Source organism: Channa argus, unplaced genomic scaffold (assembly GCF_033026475.1).
Source record: "Channa argus isolate prfri unplaced genomic scaffold, Channa argus male v1.0 Contig011, whole genome shotgun sequence".
Classification (NCBI taxonomy): Eukaryota; Metazoa; Chordata; class Actinopteri; order Anabantiformes; family Channidae; genus Channa; species Channa argus.
This window is the reverse complement of record NW_027125230.1, coordinates 810,681-831,345: the sequence shown is the minus strand read 5'-3', so window position 1 is coordinate 831,345 and position 20,665 is coordinate 810,681. Positions and strand designations below refer to the sequence as shown.

At 41.4% G+C, this 20,665-nt stretch overlaps 17 pseudogenes; all 17 read left to right on the top strand.

Moving 5' to 3' along the window:
- The first annotated feature begins 791 nt into the window (after positions 1 to 791).
- LOC137112200 (5S ribosomal RNA) lies at positions 792 to 910 on the top strand (annotated as a pseudogene).
- A 1,834-nt stretch (positions 911 to 2,744) lies between these two features.
- On the top strand, positions 2,745 to 2,863 carry LOC137111699 (5S ribosomal RNA; annotated as a pseudogene).
- Positions 2,864 to 3,720: 857 nt separating this feature from the next.
- LOC137112182 (5S ribosomal RNA) lies at positions 3,721 to 3,839 on the top strand (annotated as a pseudogene).
- Positions 3,840 to 4,707: 868 nt separating this feature from the next.
- Positions 4,708 to 4,826, top strand: LOC137111476 (5S ribosomal RNA; annotated as a pseudogene).
- An 867-nt stretch (positions 4,827 to 5,693) lies between these two features.
- Positions 5,694 to 5,812, top strand: LOC137112060 (5S ribosomal RNA; annotated as a pseudogene).
- Positions 5,813 to 7,645: 1,833 nt separating this feature from the next.
- LOC137111947 (5S ribosomal RNA) lies at positions 7,646 to 7,764 on the top strand (annotated as a pseudogene).
- Positions 7,765 to 8,631: 867 nt separating this feature from the next.
- On the top strand, positions 8,632 to 8,750 carry LOC137111946 (5S ribosomal RNA; annotated as a pseudogene).
- Positions 8,751 to 9,618: 868 nt separating this feature from the next.
- Positions 9,619 to 9,737, top strand: LOC137111945 (5S ribosomal RNA; annotated as a pseudogene).
- An 867-nt stretch (positions 9,738 to 10,604) lies between these two features.
- Positions 10,605 to 10,723, top strand: LOC137111944 (5S ribosomal RNA; annotated as a pseudogene).
- Positions 10,724 to 11,591: 868 nt separating this feature from the next.
- Positions 11,592 to 11,710, top strand: LOC137111943 (5S ribosomal RNA; annotated as a pseudogene).
- An 868-nt stretch (positions 11,711 to 12,578) lies between these two features.
- On the top strand, positions 12,579 to 12,697 carry LOC137112181 (5S ribosomal RNA; annotated as a pseudogene).
- A 2,811-nt stretch (positions 12,698 to 15,508) lies between these two features.
- On the top strand, positions 15,509 to 15,627 carry LOC137112080 (5S ribosomal RNA; annotated as a pseudogene).
- Positions 15,628 to 16,495: 868 nt separating this feature from the next.
- LOC137111567 (5S ribosomal RNA) lies at positions 16,496 to 16,614 on the top strand (annotated as a pseudogene).
- An 868-nt stretch (positions 16,615 to 17,482) lies between these two features.
- Positions 17,483 to 17,601, top strand: LOC137112079 (5S ribosomal RNA; annotated as a pseudogene).
- An 868-nt stretch (positions 17,602 to 18,469) lies between these two features.
- Positions 18,470 to 18,588, top strand: LOC137111558 (5S ribosomal RNA; annotated as a pseudogene).
- An 857-nt stretch (positions 18,589 to 19,445) lies between these two features.
- On the top strand, positions 19,446 to 19,564 carry LOC137111504 (5S ribosomal RNA; annotated as a pseudogene).
- Positions 19,565 to 20,432: 868 nt separating this feature from the next.
- Positions 20,433 to 20,551, top strand: LOC137112078 (5S ribosomal RNA; annotated as a pseudogene).
- Positions 20,552 to 20,665: the final 114 nt, after the last annotated feature.

Below are 20,665 nucleotides of genomic sequence, written 5' to 3'. Positions count from 1 at the left end.
CAAATTTTGTTCTTTCATTGCTGTTTTGTTAGTTTATTGGTTTGCCAACCATCGTGCTTCATTACTAGTAGACCATGTTACGGTCCTGGCCATATGTGTTGTTTTTATTTTCTTGTTCTTATAGGTGCCCTGCCTGATTGGCTGGATTGGGGGGCAGTACAGGAAGCTGATTGGTCCATCCTACACTTCCTGGAGTTTTAAAAGTACGGTTCCCAACAGCTAGCGAGGCTCTTTCTGGCATCAGCACCTGTTTGCTGTTCTTGGTTTCCAAACCTTATTTAGCATTTTTGAATTGTTAGGTTTTGTGCCGTGGTTTTGTTTATAAATTGTATATTTTGTAATTAGTATTAAATCTGTAGGGGTGAACAGCCATTTTCTTTTGATTGTTGTCTCTTGTTTTCACATTAGGGAGTTAGGGTTAGCGACTGTCTTTTGGTTTGTTTCTTTCTATCAGGCTAGCTAGCACTTTCTGTGGGAAATGGCTTATTTTGTTTATTATGTTGGCCTTGGTTCGCCCTGAGTTGTAGTGTCATGTTTTGTTTGACACTTTCTTTCGTTTAAAATAAATATCATTCTGTTGGAACATCTCAATCCTGGATTTTGGTTTGGGGATCGGAGAGGGAACATGCAAATTTATCTTTGTATGTTTCACCCTGACCCCCTAGACAGGGGCGTAACAGACCAGTACAGTTATAGTACTTTGTACTTTGCCATATTTATCTTCTTCTTAGCAAGTGTCATGCATTCTGCTTCTCTAGCGTTTTTAAGAGCTGTTGATGATGTCAAATGCAGCTTACGGCCACACCGCTCTCTAAGCGCCTGATCTCGTCCGATCTCGGCAGCCAAATAGAGCCGGGCCTGGTTAGTACTTGGTAGGAAGACCGCCTGGGAATACCAGGTGTTGTAAGCTTTTTTGCTTGGGTTTACGGGCAGCACAAGCTGGTGTTACTGCCTATTTATTCATAGAAATTGTTCTATATTTTCATCAAATTTTGTTCTTTCATTGCTGTTTTGTTAGTTTATTGGTTTGCCAACCATCGTGCTTCATTACTAGTAGACCATGTTACGGTCCTGGCCATATGTGTTGTTTTTATTTTGTTGTTCTTATAGGTGCCCTGCCTGATTGGCTGGATTGGGGGGCAGTACAGGAAGCTGATTGGTCCATCCTACACTTCCTGGAGTTTTAAAAGTACGGTTCCCAACAGCTAGCGAGGCTCTTTCTGGCATCAGCACCTGTTTGCTGTTCTTGGTTTCCAAACCTTATTTAGCATTTTTGAATTGTTAGGTTTTGTGCCGTGGTTTTGTTTATAAATTGTATATTTTGTAAATAGTATTAAATCTGTAGGGGTGAACTGCCATTTTCTTTGGACTGTTTTCACATTAGGGAGTTAGGGTTAGCGACTGTCTTTTGGTTTGTTTATTTCTATCAGGCTAGCTAGCACTTTCTGTGGGAAATGGCTTATTTTGTTTATTATGTTGGCCTTGGTTCGCCCTGAGTTGTAGTGTCATGTTTTGTTTGACACTTTCTTTCGTTTAAAATAAATATCATTCTGTTGGAACATCTCGATCCTGGATTTTGGTTTGGGGATCGGAGAGGGAAAATGCTAATTTATCTTTGTATGTTGCACCCTGACCCCCTAGACAGGGGCGTAACAGACCAGTACAGTTATAGTACTTTGTACTTTGACACATTTATCTTCTTCTTAGCAAGTGTCATGCATTCTGCTTCTCTAGCGTTTTTAAGAGCTGTTGATGATGTGAAATGCAGCTTACGGCCACTCCGCTCTCTAAGCGTCCGATCTCGGCAGCCAAATTGGGCCGGGCCTGGTTAGTACTTGGTAGGAAGACCGCCTGGGAATACCAGGTGCTGTAAGCTTTTTTGCTTGGGTTTACGGGCAGCACAAGCTGGTGTTACTGCCTATTTATTCATAGAAATTGTTCTATATTTTCATCAAATTTTGTTCTTTCATTGCTGTTTTGTTACTTTATTGGTTTGCCAACCATCGTGCTTCATTACTAGTAGACCATGTTACGGTCCTGGCCATATGTGTTGTTTTTATTTTCTTGTTCTTATAGGTGCCCTGCCTGATTGGCCGGATTGGGGGGCAGTACAGGAGGCTGATTGGTCCATCCTACACTTGCTGGAGTTTTAAAAGTACGTTTCCCAACAGCTAGCGAGGCTCTTTCTGGCATCAGCACCTGTTTGCTGTTCTTGGTTTCCAAACCTTATTTAGCATTTTTGAATTGTTAGGTTTTGTGCCGTGGTTTTGTTTATAAATTGTATATTTTGTAAATAGTATTAAATCTGTAGGGGTGGACTGCCATTTTTCTTTTGATTGTTTTCTCTTGTTTTCACATTAGGGAGTTAGGGTTAGCGACTGTCTTTTGGTTTGTTTCTTTCTATCAGGCTAGCTAGCACTTTCTGTGGGAAATGGCTTATTTTGTTTATTATGTTGGCCTTGGTTCGCCCTGAGTTGTAGTGTCATGTTTTGTTTGACACTTTCTTTCGTTTAAAATAAATATCATTCTGTTGGAACATCTCAATCCTGGATTTTGGTTTGGGGATCGGAGAGGGAACATGCAAATTTATCTTTGTATGTTTCACCCTGACCCCCTAGACAGGGGCGTAACAGACCAGTACAGTTATAGTACTTTGTACTTTGCCACATTTATCTTCTTCTTAGCAAGTGTCATGCATTCTGCTTCTCTAGCGTTTTTAAGAGCTGTTGATGATGTCAAATGCATGTTACGGCCACACTGCTCTCTAAGCGCCCGATCTCGTCCGATCTCGGCAGCCAAATAGGGCCGGGGCTGGTTAGTACTTCGTAGGAAGACCGCCTGGGAATACCAGGTGCTGTAAGCTTTTTTGCTTGGGTTTACGGGCAGCACAAGCTGGTGTTACTGCCTATTTATTCATAGAAATTGTTCTATATTTTCATCAAATTTTGTTTTTTCATTGCTGTTTTGCTACTTTATTGGTTTGCCAACCAACGTGCTTCATTACTAGTAGACCATGTTACGGTCCTGGCCATATGTGTTGTTTTTATTTTCTTGTTCTTATAGGTGCCCTGCCTGATTGACTGGATTGGGGGGCAGTACAGGAAGCTGATTGGTCCATCCTACACTTCCTGGAGTTTTAAAAGTACGGTTCCCAACAGCTAGCGAGGCTTTTTCTGGCATCAGCACCTGTTTGCTGTTCTTGGTTTCCAAACCTTATTTAGCATTTTTGAATTGTTAGGTTTTGTGCCGTGGTTTTGTTTATAAATTGTATATTTTGTAAATAGTATTAAATCTGTAGGGGTGAACTGCCATTTTCTTTGGACTGTTTTCACATTAGGGAGTTAGGGTTAGCGACTGTCTTTTGGTTTGTTTATTTCTATCAGGCTAGCTAGCACTTTCTGTGGGAAATGGCTTATTTTGTTTATTATGTTGGCCTTGGTTCGCCCTGAGTTGTAGTGTCATGTTTTGTTTGACACTTTCTTTCGTTTAAAATAAATATCATTCTGTTGGAACATCTCGATCCTGGATTTTGGTTTGGGGATCGGAGAGGGAAAATGCTAATTTATCTTTGTATGTTGCACCCTGACCCCCTAGACAGGGGCGTAACAGACCAGTACAGTTATAGTACTTTGTACTTTGACACATTTATCTTCTTCTTAGCAAGTGTCATGCATTCTGCTTCTCTAGCGTTTTTAAGAGCTGTTGATGATGTGAAATGCAGCTTACGGCCACACCGCTCTCTAAGCGCCCGATCTCGTCCGATCTCGGCAGCCAAATTGGGCCGGGCCTGGTTAGTACTTGGTAGGAAGACCGCCTGGGAATACCAGGTGCTGTAAGCTTTTTTGCTTGGGTTTACGGGCAGCACAAGCTGGTGTTACTGCCTATTTATTCATAGAAATTGTTCTATATTTTCATCAAATTTTGTTCTTTCATTGCTGTTTTGTTACTTTATTGGTTTGCCAACCATCGTGCTTCATTACTAGTAGACCATGTTACGGTCCTGGCCATATGTGTTGTTTTTATTTTCTTGTTCTTATAGGTGCCCTGCCTGATTGGCTGGATTGGGGGGCAGTACAGGAAGCTGATTGGTCCATCCTACACTTCCTGGAGTTTTAAAAGTACGGTTCCCAACAGCTAGCGAGGCTCTTTCTGGCATCAGCACCTGTTTGCTGTTCTTGGTTTCCAAACCTTATTTAGCATTTTTGAATTGTTAGGTTTTGTGCCGTGGTTTTGTTTATAAATTGTATATTTTGTAAATAGTATTAAATCTGTAGGGGTGGACTGCCATTTTTCTTTTGATTGTTTTCTCTTGTTTTCACATTAGGGAGTTAGGGTTAGCGACTGTCTTTTGGTTTGTTTATTTCTATCAGGCTAGCTAGCACTTTCTGTGGGAAATGGCTTATTTTGTTTATTATGTTGGCCTTGGTTCGCCCTGAGTTGTAGTGTCATGTTTTGTTTGACACTTTCTTTCGTTTAAAATAAATATCATTCTGTTGGAACATCTCAATCCTGGATTTTGGTTTGGGGATCGGAGAGGGAACATGCAAATTTATCTTTGTATGTTTCACCCTGACCCCCTAGACAGGGGCGTAACAGACCAGTACAGTTATAGTACTTTGTACTTTGCCACATTTATCTTCTTCTTAGCAAGTGTCATGCATTCTGCTTCTCTAGCGTTTTTAAGAGCTGTTGATGATGTCAAATGCATGTTACGGCCACACCGCTCTCTAAGCGCCCGATCTCGTCCGATCTCGGCAGCCAAATAGGGCCGGGCCTGGTTAGTACTTGGTAGGAAGACCGCCTGGGAATACCAGGTGCTGTAAGCTTTTTTGCTTGGGTTTACGGGCAGCACATGCTGGTGTTACTGCCTATTTATTCATAGAAATTGTTCTATATTTTCATCAAATTTTGTTCTTTCATTGCTGTTTTACTACTTTATTGGTTTGCCAACCATCGTGCTTCATTACTAATAGACCATGTTACGGTCCTGGCCATATGTGTTGTTTTTATTTTCTTGTTCTTATAGGTGCCCTGCCTGATTGGCCGGATTGGGGGGCAGTACAGGAAGCTGATTGGTCCATCCTACACTTGCTGGAGTTTTAAAAGTACGGTTCCCAACAGCTAGCGAGGCTCTTTCTGGCATCAGCACCTGTTTGCTGTTCTTGGTTTCCAAACCTTATTTAGCATTTTTGAATTGTTAGGTTTTGTGCCGTGGTTTTGTTTATAAATTGTGTATTTTGTAAATAGTATTAAATCTGTAGGGGTGAACAGCCATTTTCTTTTGATTGTTTTCTCTTGTTTTCACATTAGGGAGTTAGGGTTAGCGACTGTCTTTTGGTTTGTTTATTTCTATCAGGCTAGCTAGCACTTTCTGTGGGAAATGGCTTATTTTGTTTATTATGTTGGCCTTGGTTCGCCCTGAGTTGTAGTGTCATGTTTTGCTTGACACTTTCTTTCGTTTAAAATAAATATCATTCTGTTGGAACATCTCAATCCTGGATTTTGTTTTCGGGATCGGAGAGGGAACATGCTAATTTATCTTTGTATGTTTCACCCTGACCCCCTAGACAGGGGCGTAACAGACCAGTACAGTTATAGTACTTTGTACTTTGCCACATTTATCTTCTTCTTAGCAAGTGTCATGCATTCTGCTTCTCCAGTGTTTTTAAGAGCTGTTGATGATGTCAAATGCAGCTTACGGCCACACCGCTCTCTAAGCGCCCGATCTCGTCCGATCTCGGCAGCCAAATAGAGCCGGGCCTGGTTAGTACTTGGTAGGAAGACCGTGTGGGAATACCAGGTGCTGTAAGCTTTTTTGCTTGGGTTTACGGGCAGCACAAGCTGGTGTTACTGCCTATTTATTCATAGAAATTGTTCTATATTTTCATCAAATTTTGTTCTTTCATTACTGTTTTGCTACTTTATTGGTTTGTCAACCATCGTGCTTCATTACTAGTAGACCATGTTACGGTCCTGGCCATATGTGTTGTTTTTATTTTGTTGTTCTTATACGTGCCCTGCCTGATTGGCCGGATTGAGGGGCAGTACAGGAAGCTGATTGGTCCATCCTACACTTCCTGGAGTTTTAAAAGTACAGTTCCCAACAGCTAGCGAGGCTCTTTCTGGCAGCAGCACCTGTTTGCTGTTCTTGGTTTCCAAACCTTATTTAGCATTTTTGAATTGTTAGGTTTTGTGCCGTGGTTTTGTTTATAAATTGTATATTTTGTAAATAGTATTAAATCTGTAGGGGTGAACAGCCATTTTCTTTTGATTGTTTTCTCTTGTTTTCACATTAGGGAGTTAGGGTTAGCGACTGTCTTTTGGTTTGTTTCTTTCTATCAGGCTAGCTAGCACTTTCTGTGGGAAATGGCTTATTTTGTTTATTATGTTGGCCTTGGTTCGCCCTGAGTTGTAGTGTCATGTTTTGTTTGACACTTTCTTTCGTTTAAAATAAATATCATTCTGTTGGAACATCTCGATCCTGGATTTTGGTTTGGGGATCGGAGAGGGAAAATGCTAATTTATCTTTTTATGTTGCACCCTGACCCCCTAGACAGGGGCGTAACAGACCAGTACAGTTATAGTACTTTGTACTTTGACACATTTATCTTCTTCTTAGCAAGTGTCATGCATTCTGCTTCTCTAGCGTTTTTAAGAGCTGTTGATGATGTGAAATGCAGCTTACGGCCACACCGCTCTCTAAGCGTCCGATCTCGGCAGCCAAATTGGGCCGGGCCTGGTTAGTACTTGGTAGGAAGACCGCCTGGGAATACCAGGTGCTGTAAGCTTTTTTGCTTGGGTTTACGGGCAGCACAAGCTGGTGTTACTGCCTATTTATTCATAGAAATTGTTCTATATTTTCATCAAATTTTGTTCTTTCATTGCTGTTTTGTTACTTTATTGGTTTGCCAACCATCGTGCTTCATTACTAGTAGACCATGTTACGATCCTGGCCATATGTGTTGTTTTTATTTTCTTGTTCTTATAGGTGCCCTGCCTGATTGGCCGGATTGGGGGGCAGTACAGGAGGCTGATTGGTCCATGCCACACTTGCTGGAGTTTTAAAAGTACGGTTCCCAACAGCTAGCGAGGCTCTTTCTGGCATCAGCACCTGTTTGCTGTTCTTGGTTTCCAAACCTTATTTAGCATTTTTGAATTGTTAGGTTTTGTGCCCTGGTTTTGTTTATAAATTGTATATTTTGTAAATAGTATTAAATCTGTAGGGGTGAACTGCCATTTTCTTTGGATTGTTTTCACATTTGGGAGTTAGGGTTAGCGACTGTCTTTTGGTTTGTTTATTTCTATCAGGCTAGCTAGCACTTTCTGTGGGAAATGGCTTATTTTGTTTATTATGTTGGCCTTGGTTCGCCCTGAGTTGTAGTGTCATGTTTTGTTTGACACTTTCTTTCGTTTAAAATAAATATCATTCTGTTGGAACATCTCAATCCTGGATTTTGGTTTGGGGATCGGAGAGGGAACATGCTAATTTATCTTTGTATGTTGCACCCTGACCCCCTGGACAGGGGCGTAACAGACCAGTACAGTTATAGTACTTTGTACTTTGCCACATTTATCTTCTTCTTAGCAAGTGTCATGCATTCTGCTTCTCCAGCGTTTTTAAGAGCTGTTGATGATGTCAAATGCTGCTTACGGCCACACCGCTCTCTAAGCGCCCGATCTCGTCCGATCTCGGCAGCCAAATAGAGCCGGGCCTGGTTAGTACTTGGTAGGAAGACCGCCTGGGAATACCAGGTGCTGTAAGCTTTTTTGCTTGGGTTTACGGGCAGCACAAGCTGGTGTTACTGCCTATTTATTCATAGAAATTGTAATATATTTTTATCAAATTTTGTTCTTTCATTGCTGTTTTGCTACTTTATTGGTTTGTCAACCATCGTGCTTCATTACTAGTAGACCACGTTACGGTCCTGGCCATATGTGTTGTTTTTATTTTGTTGTTCTTATAGGTGCCCTGCCTGATTGGCCGGGTTGGGGGGCAGTACAGGAAGCTGATTGGTCCATCCTACACTTCCTGGAGTTTTAAAAGTACGGTTCCCAACAGCTAGCGAGGCTCTTTCTGGCAGCAACACCTGTTTGCTGTTCTTGGTTTCCAAACCTTATTTAGCATTTTTGAATTGTTAGGTTTTGTGCCGTGGTTTTGTTTATAAATTGTTTATTTTGTAATTCGTATTAAATCTGTAGGGGTGAACAGCCATTTTCTTTGGATTGTTTTCTCTTGTTTTCACATTAGGGAGTTAGGGTTAGCGACTGTCTTTTGGATTGTTTATTTCTATCAGGCTAGCTAGCACTTTCTGTGGGAAATGGCTTATTTTGTTTATTATGTTGGCCTTGGTTCGCCCTGAGTTGTAGTGTCATGTTTTGTTTGACACTTTCTTTCGTTCAAAATAAATATCATTCTGTTGGAACATCTCGATCCTGGATTTTGGTTTGGGGATCGGAGAGGGAACATGCTAATTTATCTTTGTATGTTGCACCCTGACCCCCTGGACAGGGGCGTAACAGACCAGTACAGTTATAGTACTTTGTACTTTGCCACATTTATCTTCTTCTTAGCTAGTTTCATGCACTCTGCTTCTCCAACGTTTTTAAGAGCTGTTGATGATGTCAAATGCAGCTTACGGCCACACCGCTCTCTAAGCGCCCGATCTCGTCCGATCTCGGCAGCCAAATAGAGCCGGGCCTGGTTAGTACTTGGTAGGAAGACCGCCTGGGAATACCAGGTGCTGTAAGCTTTTTTGCTTGGGTTTACGGGCAGCACAAGCTGGTGTTACTGCCTATTTATTCATAGAAATTGTTCTATATTTTCATCAAATTTTGTTCTTTCATTACTGTTTTGCTACTTTATTGGTTTGTCAACCATCGTGCTTCATTACTAGTAGACCATGTTACGGTCCTGGCCATATGTGTTGTTTTTATTTTCTTGTTCTTATAGGTGCCCTGCCTGATTGGCCGGATTGGGGGGCAGTACAGGAGGCTGATTGGTCCATCCTACACTTGCTGGAGTTTTAAAAGTACGGTTCCCAACAGCTAGCGAGGCTCTTTCTGGCATCAGCACCTGTTTGCTGTTCTTGGTTTCCAAACCTTATTTAGCATTTTTGAATTGTTAGGTTTTGTGCCCTGGTTTTGTTTATAAATTGTATATTTTGTAAATAGTATTAAATCTGTAGGGGTGGACTGCCATTTTTCTTTTGATTGTTTTCTCTTGTTTTCACATTAGGGAGTTAGGGTTAGCGACTGTCTTTTGGTTTGTTTATTTCTATCAGGCTAGCTAGCACTTTCTGTGGGAAATGGCTTATTTTGTTTATTATGTTGGCCTTGGTTCGCCCTGAGTTGTAGTGTCATGTTTTGTTTGACACTTTCTTTCGTTTAAAATAAATATCATTCTGTTGGAACATCTCAATCCTGGATTTTGGTTTGGGGATCGGAGAGGGAACATGCTAATTTATCTTTGTATGTTGCACCCTGACCCCCTGGACAGGGGCGTAACAGACCAGTACAGTTATAGTACTTTGTACTTTGCCACATTTATCTTCTTCTTAGCAAGTGTCATGCATTCTGCTTCTCCAGCGTTTTTAAGAGCTGTTGATGATGTCAAATGCTGCTTACGGCCACACCGCTCTCTAAGCGCCCGATCTCGTCCGATCTCGGCAGCCAAATAGAGCCGGGCCTGGTTAGTACTTGGTAGGAAGACCGCCTGGGAATACCAGGTGCTGTAAGCTTTTTTGCTTGGGTTTACGGGCAGCACAAGCTGGTGTTACTGCCTATTTATTCATAGAAATTGTAATATATTTTTATCAAATTTTGTTCTTTCATTGCTGTTTTGCTACTTTATTGGTTTGTCAACCATCGTGCTTCATTACTAGTAGACCACGTTACGGTCCTGGCCATATGTGTTGTTTTTATTTTGTTGTTCTTATAGGTGCCCTGCCTGATTGGCCGGGTTGGGGGGCAGTACAGGAAGCTGATTGGTCCATCCTACACTTCCTGGAGTTTTAAAAGTACGGTTCCCAACAGCTAGCGAGGCTCTTTCTGGCAGCAACACCTGTTTGCTGTTCTTGGTTTCCAAACCTTATTTAGCATTTTTGAATTGTTAGGTTTTGTGCCGTGGTTTTGTTTATAAATTGTTTATTTTGTAATTCGTATTAAATCTGTAGGGGTGAACAGCCATTTTCTTTGGATTGTTTTCTCTTGTTTTCACATTAGGGAGTTAGGGTTAGCGACTGTCTTTTGGATTGTTTATTTCTATCAGGCTAGCTAGCACTTTCTGTGGGAAATGGCTTATTTTGTTTATTATGTTGGCCTTGGTTCGCCCTGAGTTGTAGTGTCATGTTTTGTTTGACACTTTCTTTCGTTTAAAATAAATATCATTCTGTTGGAACATCTCGATCCTGGATTTTGGTTTGGGGATCGGAGAGGGAACATGCTAATTTATCTTTGTATGTTGCACCCTGACCCCCTGGACAGGGGCGTAACAGACCAGTACAGTTATAGTACTTTGTACTTTGCCACATTTATCTTCTTCTTAGCTAGTTTCATGCACTCTGCTTCTCCAACGTTTTTAAGAGCTGTTGATGATGTCAAATGCAGCTTACGGCCACACCGCTCTCTAAGCGCCCGATCTCGTCCGATCTCGGCAGCCAAATAGAGCCGGGCCTGGTTAGTACTTGGTAGGAAGACCGCCTGGGAATACCAGGTGCTGTAAGCTTTTTTGCTTGGGTTTACGGGCAGCACAAGCTGGTGTTACTGCCTATTTATTCATAGAAATTGTTCTATATTTTCATCAAATTTTGTTCTTTCATTACTGTTTTGCTACTTTATTGGTTTGTCAACCATCGTGCTTCATTACTAGTAGACCATGTTACGGTCCTGGCCATATGTGTTGTTTTTATTTTCTTGTTCTTATAGGTGCCCTGCCTGATTGGCCGGATTGGGGGGCAGTACAGGAGGCTGATTGGTCCATCCTACACTTGCTGGAGTTTTAAAAGTACGGTTCCCAACAGCTAGCGAGGCTCTTTCTGGCATCAGCACCTGTTTGCTGTTCTTGGTTTCCAAACCTTATTTAGCATTTTTGAATTGTTAGGTTTTGTGCCCTGGTTTTGTTTATAAATTGTATATTTTGTAAATAGTATTAAATCTGTAGGGGTGGACTGCCATTTTTCTTTTGATTGTTTTCTCTTGTTTTCACATTAGGGAGTTAGGGTTAGCGACTGTCTTTTGGTTTGTTTATTTCTATCAGGCTAGCTAGCACTTTCTGTGGGAAATGGCTTATTTTGTTTATTATGTTGGCCTTGGTTCGCCCTGAGTTGTAGTGTCATGTTTTGTTTGACACTTTCTTTCGTTTAAAATAAATATCATTCTGTTGGAACATCTCGATCCTGGATTTTGGTTTGGGGATCGGAGAGGGAACATGCTAATTTATCTTTGTATGTTGCACCCTGACCCCCTAGACAGGGGCGTAACAGACCAGTACAGTTATAGTACTTTGTACTTTGCCACATTTATCTTCTTCTTAGCAAGTGTCATGCATTCTGCTTCTCCAGCGTTTTTAAGAGCTGTTGATGATGTCAAATGCAGCTTACGGCCACACCGCTCTCTAAGCGCCCGATCTCGTCCGATCTCGGCAGCCAAATAGAGCCGGGCCTGGTTAGTACTTGGTAGGAAGACCGCCTGGGAATACCAGGTGCTGTAAGCTTTTTTGCTTGGGTTTACGGGCAGCACAAGCTGGTGTTACTGCCTATTTATTCATAGAAATTGTTCTATATTTTCATCAAATTTTGTTCTTTCATTGCTGTTTTGCTACTTTATTGGTTTGTCAACCATCGTGCTTCATTACTAGTAGACCATGTTACGGTCCTGGCCATATGTGTTGTTTTTATTTTCTTGTTCTTATAGGTGCCCTGCCTGATTGGCCGGATTGGGGGGCAGTACAGGAAGCTGATTGGTCCATCCTACACTTCCTGGAGTTTTAAAAGTACGGTTCCCAACAGCTAGCGAGGCTCTTTCTGGCATCAGCACCTGTTTGCTCTTCTTGGTTTCCAAACCTTATTTAGCATTTTTGAATTGTTAGGTTTTGTGCCGTGGTTTTGTTTATAAATTGTATATTTTGTAAATAGTATTAAATCTGTAGGGGTGGACTGCCATTTTTCTTTTGATTGTTTTCTCTTGTTTTCACATTAGGGAGTTAGGGTTAGCGACTGTCTTTTGGTTTGTTTATTTATATCAGGCTAGCTAGCACTTTCTGTGGGAAATGGCTTATTTTGTTTATTATGTTGGCCTTGGTTCGCCCTGAGTTGTAGTGTCATGTTTTGTTTGACACTTTCTTTCGTTTAAAATAAATATCATTCTGTTGGAACATCTCAATCCTGGATTTTGGTTTGGGGATCGGAGAGGGAACATGCAAATTTATCTTTGTATGTTTCACCCTGACCCCCTAGACAGGGGCGTAACAGACCAGTACAGTTATAGTACTTTGTACTTTGACACATTTATCTTCTTCTTAGCAAGTGTCATGCATTCTGCTTCTCTAGCGTTTTTAAGAGCTGTTGATGATGTCAAATGCAGCTTACGGCCACACCGCTCTCTAAGCGCCCGATCTCGTCCGATCTCGGCAGCCAAATTGGGCCGGGCCTGGTTAGTACTTGGTAGGAAGACCGCCTGGGAATACCAGGTGCTGTAAGCTTTTTTGCTTGGGTTTACGGGCAGCACAAGCTGGTGTTACTGCCTATTTATTCATAGAAATTGTTCTATATTTTCATCAAATTTTGTTCTTTCATTGCTGTTTTGTTACTTTATTGGTTTGCCAACCATCGTGCTTCATTACTAGTAGACCATGTTACGGTCCTGGCCATATGTGTTGTTTTTATTTTCTTGTTCTTATAGGTGCCCTGCCTGATTGGCCGGATTGGGGGGCAGTACAGGAGGCTGATTGGTCCATCCTACACTTGCTGGAGTTTTAAAAGTACGGTTCCCAACAGCTAGCGAGGCTCTTTCTGGCATCAGCACCTGTTTGCTGTTCTTGGTTTCCAAACCTTATTTAGCATTTTTGAATTGTTAGGTTTTGTGCCCTGGTTTTGTTTATAAATTGTATATTTTGTAAATAGTATTAAATCTGTAGGGGTGGACTGCCATTTTTCTTTTGATTGTTTTCTCTTGTTTTCACATTAGGGAGTTAGGGTTAGCGACTGTCTTTTGGTTTGTTTCTTTCTATCAGGCTAGCTAGCACTTTCTGTGGGAAATGGCTTATTTTGTTTATTATGTTGGCCTTGGTTCGCCCTGAGTTGTAGTGTCATGTTTTGTTTGACACTTTCTTTCGTTTAAAATAAATATCATTCTGTTGGAACATCTCAATCCTGGATTTTGGTTTGGGGATCGGAGAGGGAACATGCAAATTTATCTTTGTATGTTTCACCCTGACCCCCTAGACAGGGGCGTAACAGACCAGTACAGTTATAGTACTTTGTACTTTGCCACATTTATCTTCTTCTTAGCAAGTGTCATGCATTCTGCTTCTCTAGCGTTTTTAAGAGCTGTTAATGATGTCAAATGCATGTTACGGCCACACTGCTCTCTAAGCGCCCGATCTCGGCAGCCAAATAGGGCTGGGCCTGGTTAGTACTTCGTAGGAAGACCGCCTGGGAATACCAGGTGCTGTAAGCTTTTTTGCTTGGGTTTACGGGCAGCTCAAGCTGGTGTTACTGCCTATTTATTCATAGAAATTGTTCTATATTTTCATCAAATTTTGTTCTTTCATTGCTGTTTTGCTACTTTATTGGTTTGCCAACCAACGTGCTTCATTACTAGTAGACCATGTTACGGTCCTGGCCATATGTGTTGTTTTTATTTTCTTGTTCTTATAGGTGCCCTGCCTGATTGACTGGATTGGGGGGCAGTACAGGAAGCTGATTGGTCCATCCTACACTTCCTGGAGTTTTAAAAGTACGGTTCCCAACAGCTAGCGAGGCTTTTTCTGGCATCAGCACCTGTTTGCTGTTCTTGGTTTCCAAACCTTATTTAGCATTTTTGAATTGTTAGGTTTTGTGCCGTGGTTTTGTTTATAAATTGTATATTTTATAAATAGTATTAAATCTGAAGGGGTGAACTGCCATTTTCTTTGGACTGTTTTCACATTAGGGAGTTAGGGTTAGCGACTGTCTTTTGGTTTGTTTATTTCTATCAGGCTAGCTAGCACTTTCTGTGGGAAATGGCTTATTTTGTTTATTATGTTGGCCTTGGTTCGCCCTGAGTTGTAGTGTCATGTTTTGTTTGACACTTTCTTTCGTTTAAAATAAATATCATTCTGTTGGAACATCTCGATCCTGGATTTTGGTTTGGGGATCGGAGAGGGAAAATGCTAATTTATCTTTGTATGTTGCACCCTGACCCCCTAGACAGGGGCGTAACAGACCAGTACAGTTATAGTACTTTGTACTTTGCCACATTTATCTTCTTCTTAGCAAGTGTCATGCATTCTGCTTCTCTAGTGTTTTTAAGAGCTGTTGATGATGTGAAATGCAGCTTACGGCCACACCGCTCTCTAAGCGTCCGATCTCGGCAGCCAAATTGGGCCGGGCCTGGTTAGTACTTGGTAGGAAGACCGCCTGGGAATACCAGGTGCTGTAAGCTTTTTTGCTTGGGTTTACGGGCAGCACAAGCTGGTGTTACTGCCTATTTATTCATAGAAATTGTTCTATATTTTCATCAAATTTTGTTCTTTCATTGCTGTTTTGTTACTTTATTGGTTTGCCAACCATCGTGCTTCATTACTAGTAGACCATGTTACGGTCCTGGCCATATGTGTTGTTTTTATTTTCTTGTTCTTATAGGTGCCCTGCCTGATTGGCCGGATTGGGGGGCAGTACAGGAAGCTGATTGGTCCATCCTACACTTCCTGGAGTTTTAAAAGTACGGTTCCCAACAGCTAGCGAGGCTCTTTCTGGCATCAGCACCTGTTTGCTGTTCTTGGTTTCCAAACCTTATTTAGCATTTTTGAATTGTTAGGTTTTGTGCCCTGGTTTTGTTTATAAATTGTATATTTTGTAAATAGTATTAAATCTGTAGGGGTGGACTGCCATTTTTCTTTTGATTGTTTTCTCTTGTTTTCACATTAGGGAGTTAGGGTTAGCGACTGTCTTTTGGTTTGTTTCTTTCTATCAGGCTAGCTAGCACTTTCTGTGGGAAATGGCTTATTTTGTTTATTATGTTGGCCTTGGTTCGCCCTGAGTTGTAGTGTCATGTTTTGTTTGACACTTTCTTTCGTTTAAAATAAATATCATTCTGTTGGAACATCTCAATCCTGGATTTTGGTTTGGGGATCGGAGAGGGAACATGCAAATTTATCTTTGTATGTTTCACCCTGACCCCCTAGACAGGGGCGTAACAGACCAGTACAGTTATAGTACTTTGTACTTTGCCATATTTATCTTCTTCTTAGCAAGTGTCATGCATTCTGCTTCTCTAGCGTTTTTAAGAGCTGTTGATGATGTCAAATGCAGCTTACGGCCACACCGCTCTCTAAGCGCCCGATCTCGTCCGATCTCGGCAGCCAAATAGAGCCGGGCCTGGTTAGTACTTGGTAGGAAGACCGCCTGGGAATACCAGGTGTTGTAAGCTTTTTTGCTTGGGTTTACGGGCAGCACAAGCTGGTGTTACTGCCTATTTATTCATAGAAATTGTTCTATATTTTCATCAAATTTTGTTCTTTCATTGCTGTTTTGTTACTTTATTGGTTTGCCAACCATCGTGCTTCATTACTAGTAGACCATGTTACGGTCCTGGCCATATGTGTTGTTTTTATTTTCTTGTTCTTATAGGTGCCCTGCCTGATTGGCTGGATTGGGGGGCAGTACAGGAAGCTGATTGGTCCATCCTACACTTCCTGGAGTTTTAAAAGTACGGTTCCCAACAGCTAGCGAGGCTCTTTCTGGCATCAGCACCTGTTTGCTGTTCTTGGTTTCCAAACCTTATTTAGCATTTTTGAATTGTTAGGTTTTGTGCCGTGGTTTTGTTTATAAATTGTATATTTTGTAAATAGTATTAAATCTGTAGGGGTGGACTGCCATTTTTCTTTTGATTGTTTTCTCTTGTTTTCACATTAGGGAGTTAGGGTTAGCGACTGTCTTTTGGTTTGTTTCTTTCTATCAGGCTAGCTAGCACTTTCTGTGGGAAATGGCTTATTTTGTTTATTATGTTGGCCTTGGTTCGCCCTGAGTTGTAGTGTCATGTTTTGTTTGACACTTTCTTTCGTTTAAAATAAATATCATTCTGTTGGAACATCTCAATCCTGGATTTTGGTTTGGGGATCGGAGAGGGAACATGCAAATTTATCTTTGTATGTTTCACCCTGACCCCCTAGACAGGGGCGTAACAGACCAGTACAGTTATAGTACTTTGTACTTTGCCACATTTATCTTCTTCTTAGCAAGTGTCATGCATTCTGCTTCTCTAGCGTTTTTAAGAGCTGTTGATGATGTCAAATGCATGTTACGGCCACACCGCTCTCTAAGCGCCCGATCTTGTCCGATCTCGGCAGCCAAATAGGGCCGGGCCTGGTTAGTACTTGGTAGGAAGACCGCCTGGGAATACCAGGTGCTGTAAGCTTTTTTGCTTGGGTTTACGGGCAGCACAAGCTGGTGTTACTGCCTATTTATTCATAGAAATTGTTCTATATTTTCATCAAATTTTGTTCTTTCATTGCTGTTTTGCTACTTTATTGGTTTGTCAACCATCGTGCTTCATTACTAATAGACCATGTTACGGTCCTGGCCATATGTGTTGTTTTTATTTTCTTGTTCTTATAGGTGCCCTGCCTGATTGGCCGGATTGGGGGGCAGTACAGGAGGCTGATTGGTCCATCCTACACTTGCTGGAGTTTTAAAAGTACGGTTCCCAACAGCTAGCGAGGCTCTTTCTGGCATCAGCACCTGTTTGCTGTTCTTGGTTTCCAAACCTTATTTAGCATTTTTGAATTGTTAGGTTTTGTGCCCTGGTTTTGTTTATAAATTGTATATTTTGTAAATAGTATTAAATCTGTAGGGGTGGACTGTCATTTTTCTTTTGATTGTTTTCTCTTGTTTTCACATTAGGGAGTTAGGGTTAGCGACTGTCTTTTGGTTTGTTTATTTCTATCAGGCTAGCTAGCACTTTCTGTGGGAAATGGCTTATTTTGTTTATTATGTTGGCCTTGGTTCGCCCTGAGTTGTAGTGTCATGTTTTGTTTGACACTTTCTTTCGTTTAAAATAAATATCATTCTGTTGGAACATCTCAATCCTGGATTTTGGTTTGGGGATCGGAGAGGGAACATGCAAATTTATCTTTGTATGTTTCACCCTGACCCCCTAGACAGGGGCGTAACAGACCAGTACAGTTATAGTACTTTGTACTTTGCCATATTTATCTTCTTCTTAGCAAGTGTCATGCATTCTGCTTCTCTAGTGTTTTTAAGAGCTGTTGATGATGTCAAATGCAGCTTACGGCCACACCGCTCTCTAAGCGCCCGATCTCGTCCGATCTCGGCAGCCAAATAGAGCCGGGCCTGGTTAGTACTTGGTAGGAAGACCGCCTGGGAATACCAGGTGTTGTAAGCTTTTTTGCTTGGGTTTACGGGCAGCACAAGCTGGTGTTACTGCCTATTTATTCATAGAAATTGTTCTATATTTTCATCAAATTTTGTTCTTTCATTGCTGTTTTGTTAGTTTATTGGTTTGCCAACCATCGTGCTTCATTACTAGTAGACCATGTTACGGTCCTGGCCATATGTGTTGTTTTTATTTTCTTGTTCTTATAGGTGCCCTGCCTGATTGGCTGGATTGGGGGGCAGTACAGGAAGCTGATTGGTCCATCCTACACTTCCTGGAGTTTTAAAAGTACGGTTCCCAACAGCTAGCGAGGCTCTTTCTGGCATCAGCACCTGTTTGCTGTTCTTGGTTTCCAAACCTTATTTAGCATTTTTGAATTGTTAGGTTTTGTGCCGTGGTTTTGTTTATAAATTGTATATTTTGTAAATAGTATTAAATCTGTAGGGGTGGACTGCCATTTTTCTTTTGATTGTTTTCTCTTGTTTTCACATTAGGGAGTTAGGGTTAGCGACTGTCTTTTGGTTTGTTTCTTTCTATCAGGCTAGCTAGCACTTTCTGTGGGAAATGGCTTATTTTGTTTATTATGTTGGCCTTGGTTCGCCCTGAGTTGTAGTGTCATGTTTTGTTTGACACTTTCTTTCGTTTAAAATAAATATCATTCTGTTGGAACATCTCAATCCTGGATTTTGGTTTGGGGATCGGAGAGGGAACATGCAAATTTATCTTTGTATGTTTCACCCTGACCCCCTAGACAGGGGCGTAACAGACCAGTACAGTTATAGTACTTTGTACTTTGCCACATTTATCTTCTTCTTAGCAAGTGTCATGCATTCTGCTTCTCTAGTGTTTTTAAGAGCTGTTGATGATGTCAAATGCATGTTACGGCCACACTGCTCTCTAAGCGCCCGATCTCGTCCGATCTCGGCAGCCAAATAGAGCCGGGCCTGGTTAGTACTTGGTAGGAAGACCGCCTGGGAATACCAGGTGTTGTAAGCTTTTTTGCTTGGGTTTACGGGCAGCACAAGCTGGTGTTACTGCCTATTTATTCATAGAAATTGTTCTATATTTTCATCAAATTTTGTTCTTTCATTGCTGTTTTGTTAGTTTATTGGTTTGCCAACCATCGTGCTTCATTACTAGTAGACCATGTTACGGTCCTGGCCATATGTGTTGTTTTTATTTTGTTGTTCTTATAGGTGCCCTGCCTGATTGGCTGGATTGGGGGGCAGTACAGGAAGCTGATTGGTCCATCCTACACTTCCTGGAGTTTTAAAAGTACGGTTCCCAACAGCTAGCGAGGCTCTTTCTGGCATCAGCACCTGTTTGCTGTTCTTGGTTTCCAAACCTTATTTAGCATTTTTGAATTGTTAGGTTTTGTGCCGTGGTTTTGTTTATAAATTGTATATTTTGTAAATAGTATTAAATCTGTAGGGGTGAACTGCCATTTTCTTTGGACTGTTTTCACATTAGGGAGTTAGGGTTAGCGACTGTCTTTTGGTTTGTTTATTTCTATCAGGCTAGCTAGCACTTTCTGTGGGAAATGGCTTATTTTGTTTATTATGTTGGCCTTGGTTCGCCCTGAGTTGTAGTGTCATGTTTTGTTTGACACTTTCTTTCGTTTAAAATAAATATCATTCTGTTGGAACATCTCGATCCTGGATTTTGGTTTGGGGATCGGAGAGGGAAAATGCTAATTTATCTTTGTATGTTGCACCCTGACCCCCTAGACAGGGGCGTAACAGACCAGTACAGTTATAGTACTTTGTACTTTGCCACATTTATCTTCTTCTTAGCAAGTGTCATGCATTCTGCTTCTCTAGCGTTTTTAAGAGCTGTTGATGATGTGAAATGCAGCTTACGGCCACACCGCTCTCTAAGCGCCCGATCTCGTCCAATCTCGGCAGCCAAATTGGGCCGGGCCTGGTTAGTACTTGGTAGGAAGACCGCCTGGGAATACCAGGTGCTGTAAGCTTTTTTGCTTGGGTTTACGGGCAGCACAAGCTGGTGTTACTGCCTATTTATTCATAGAAATTGTTCTATATTTTCATCAAATTTTGTTCTTTTATTGCTGTTTTGCTACTTTATTGGTTTGTCAACCATCGTGCTTCATTACTAATAGACCATGTTACGGTCCTGGCCATATGTGTTGTTTTTATTTTCTTGTTCTTATAGGTGCCCTGCCTGATTGGCCGGATTGGGGGGCAGTACAGGAGGCTGATTGGTCCATCCTACACTTGTTGGAGTTTTAAAAGTACGGTTCCCAACAGCTAGCGAGGCTCTTTCTGGCATCAGCACCTGTTTGCTGTTCTTGGTTTCCAAACCTTATTTAGCATTTTTGAATTGTTAGGTTTTGTGCCGTGGTTTTGTTTATAAATTGTATATTTTGTAAATAGTATTAAATCTGTAGGGGTGGACTGCCATTTTTCTTTTGATTGTTTTCTCTTGTTTTCACATTAGGGAGTTAGGGTTAGCGACTGTCTTTTGGTTTGTTTATTTCTATCAGGCTAGCTAGCACTTTCTGTGGGAAATGGCTTATTTTGTTTATTATGTTGGCCTTGGTTCGCCCTGAGTTGTAGTGTCATGTTTTGTTTGACACTTTCTTTCGTTTAAAATAAATATCATTCTGTTGGAACATCTCAATCCTGGATTTTGGTTTGGGGATCGGAGAGGGAACATGCAAATTTATCTTTGTATGTTTCACCCTGACCCCCTAGACAGGGGCGTAACAGACCAGTACAGTTATAGTACTTTGTACTTTGCCATATTTATCTTCTTCTTAGCAAGTGTCATGCATTCTGCTTCTCTAGCGTTTTTAAGAGCTGTTGATGATGTCAAATGCAGCTTACGGCCACACCGCTCTCTAAGCGCCCGATCTCGTCCGATCTCGGCAGCCAAATAGAGCCGGGCCTGGTTAGTACTTGGTAGGAAGACCGCCTGGGAATACCAGGTGTTGTAAGCTTTTTTGCTTGGGTTTACGGGCAGCACAAGCTGGTGTTACTGCCTATTTATTCATAGAAATTGTTCTATATTTTCATCAAATTTTGTTCTTTCATTGCTGTTTTGTTAGTTTATT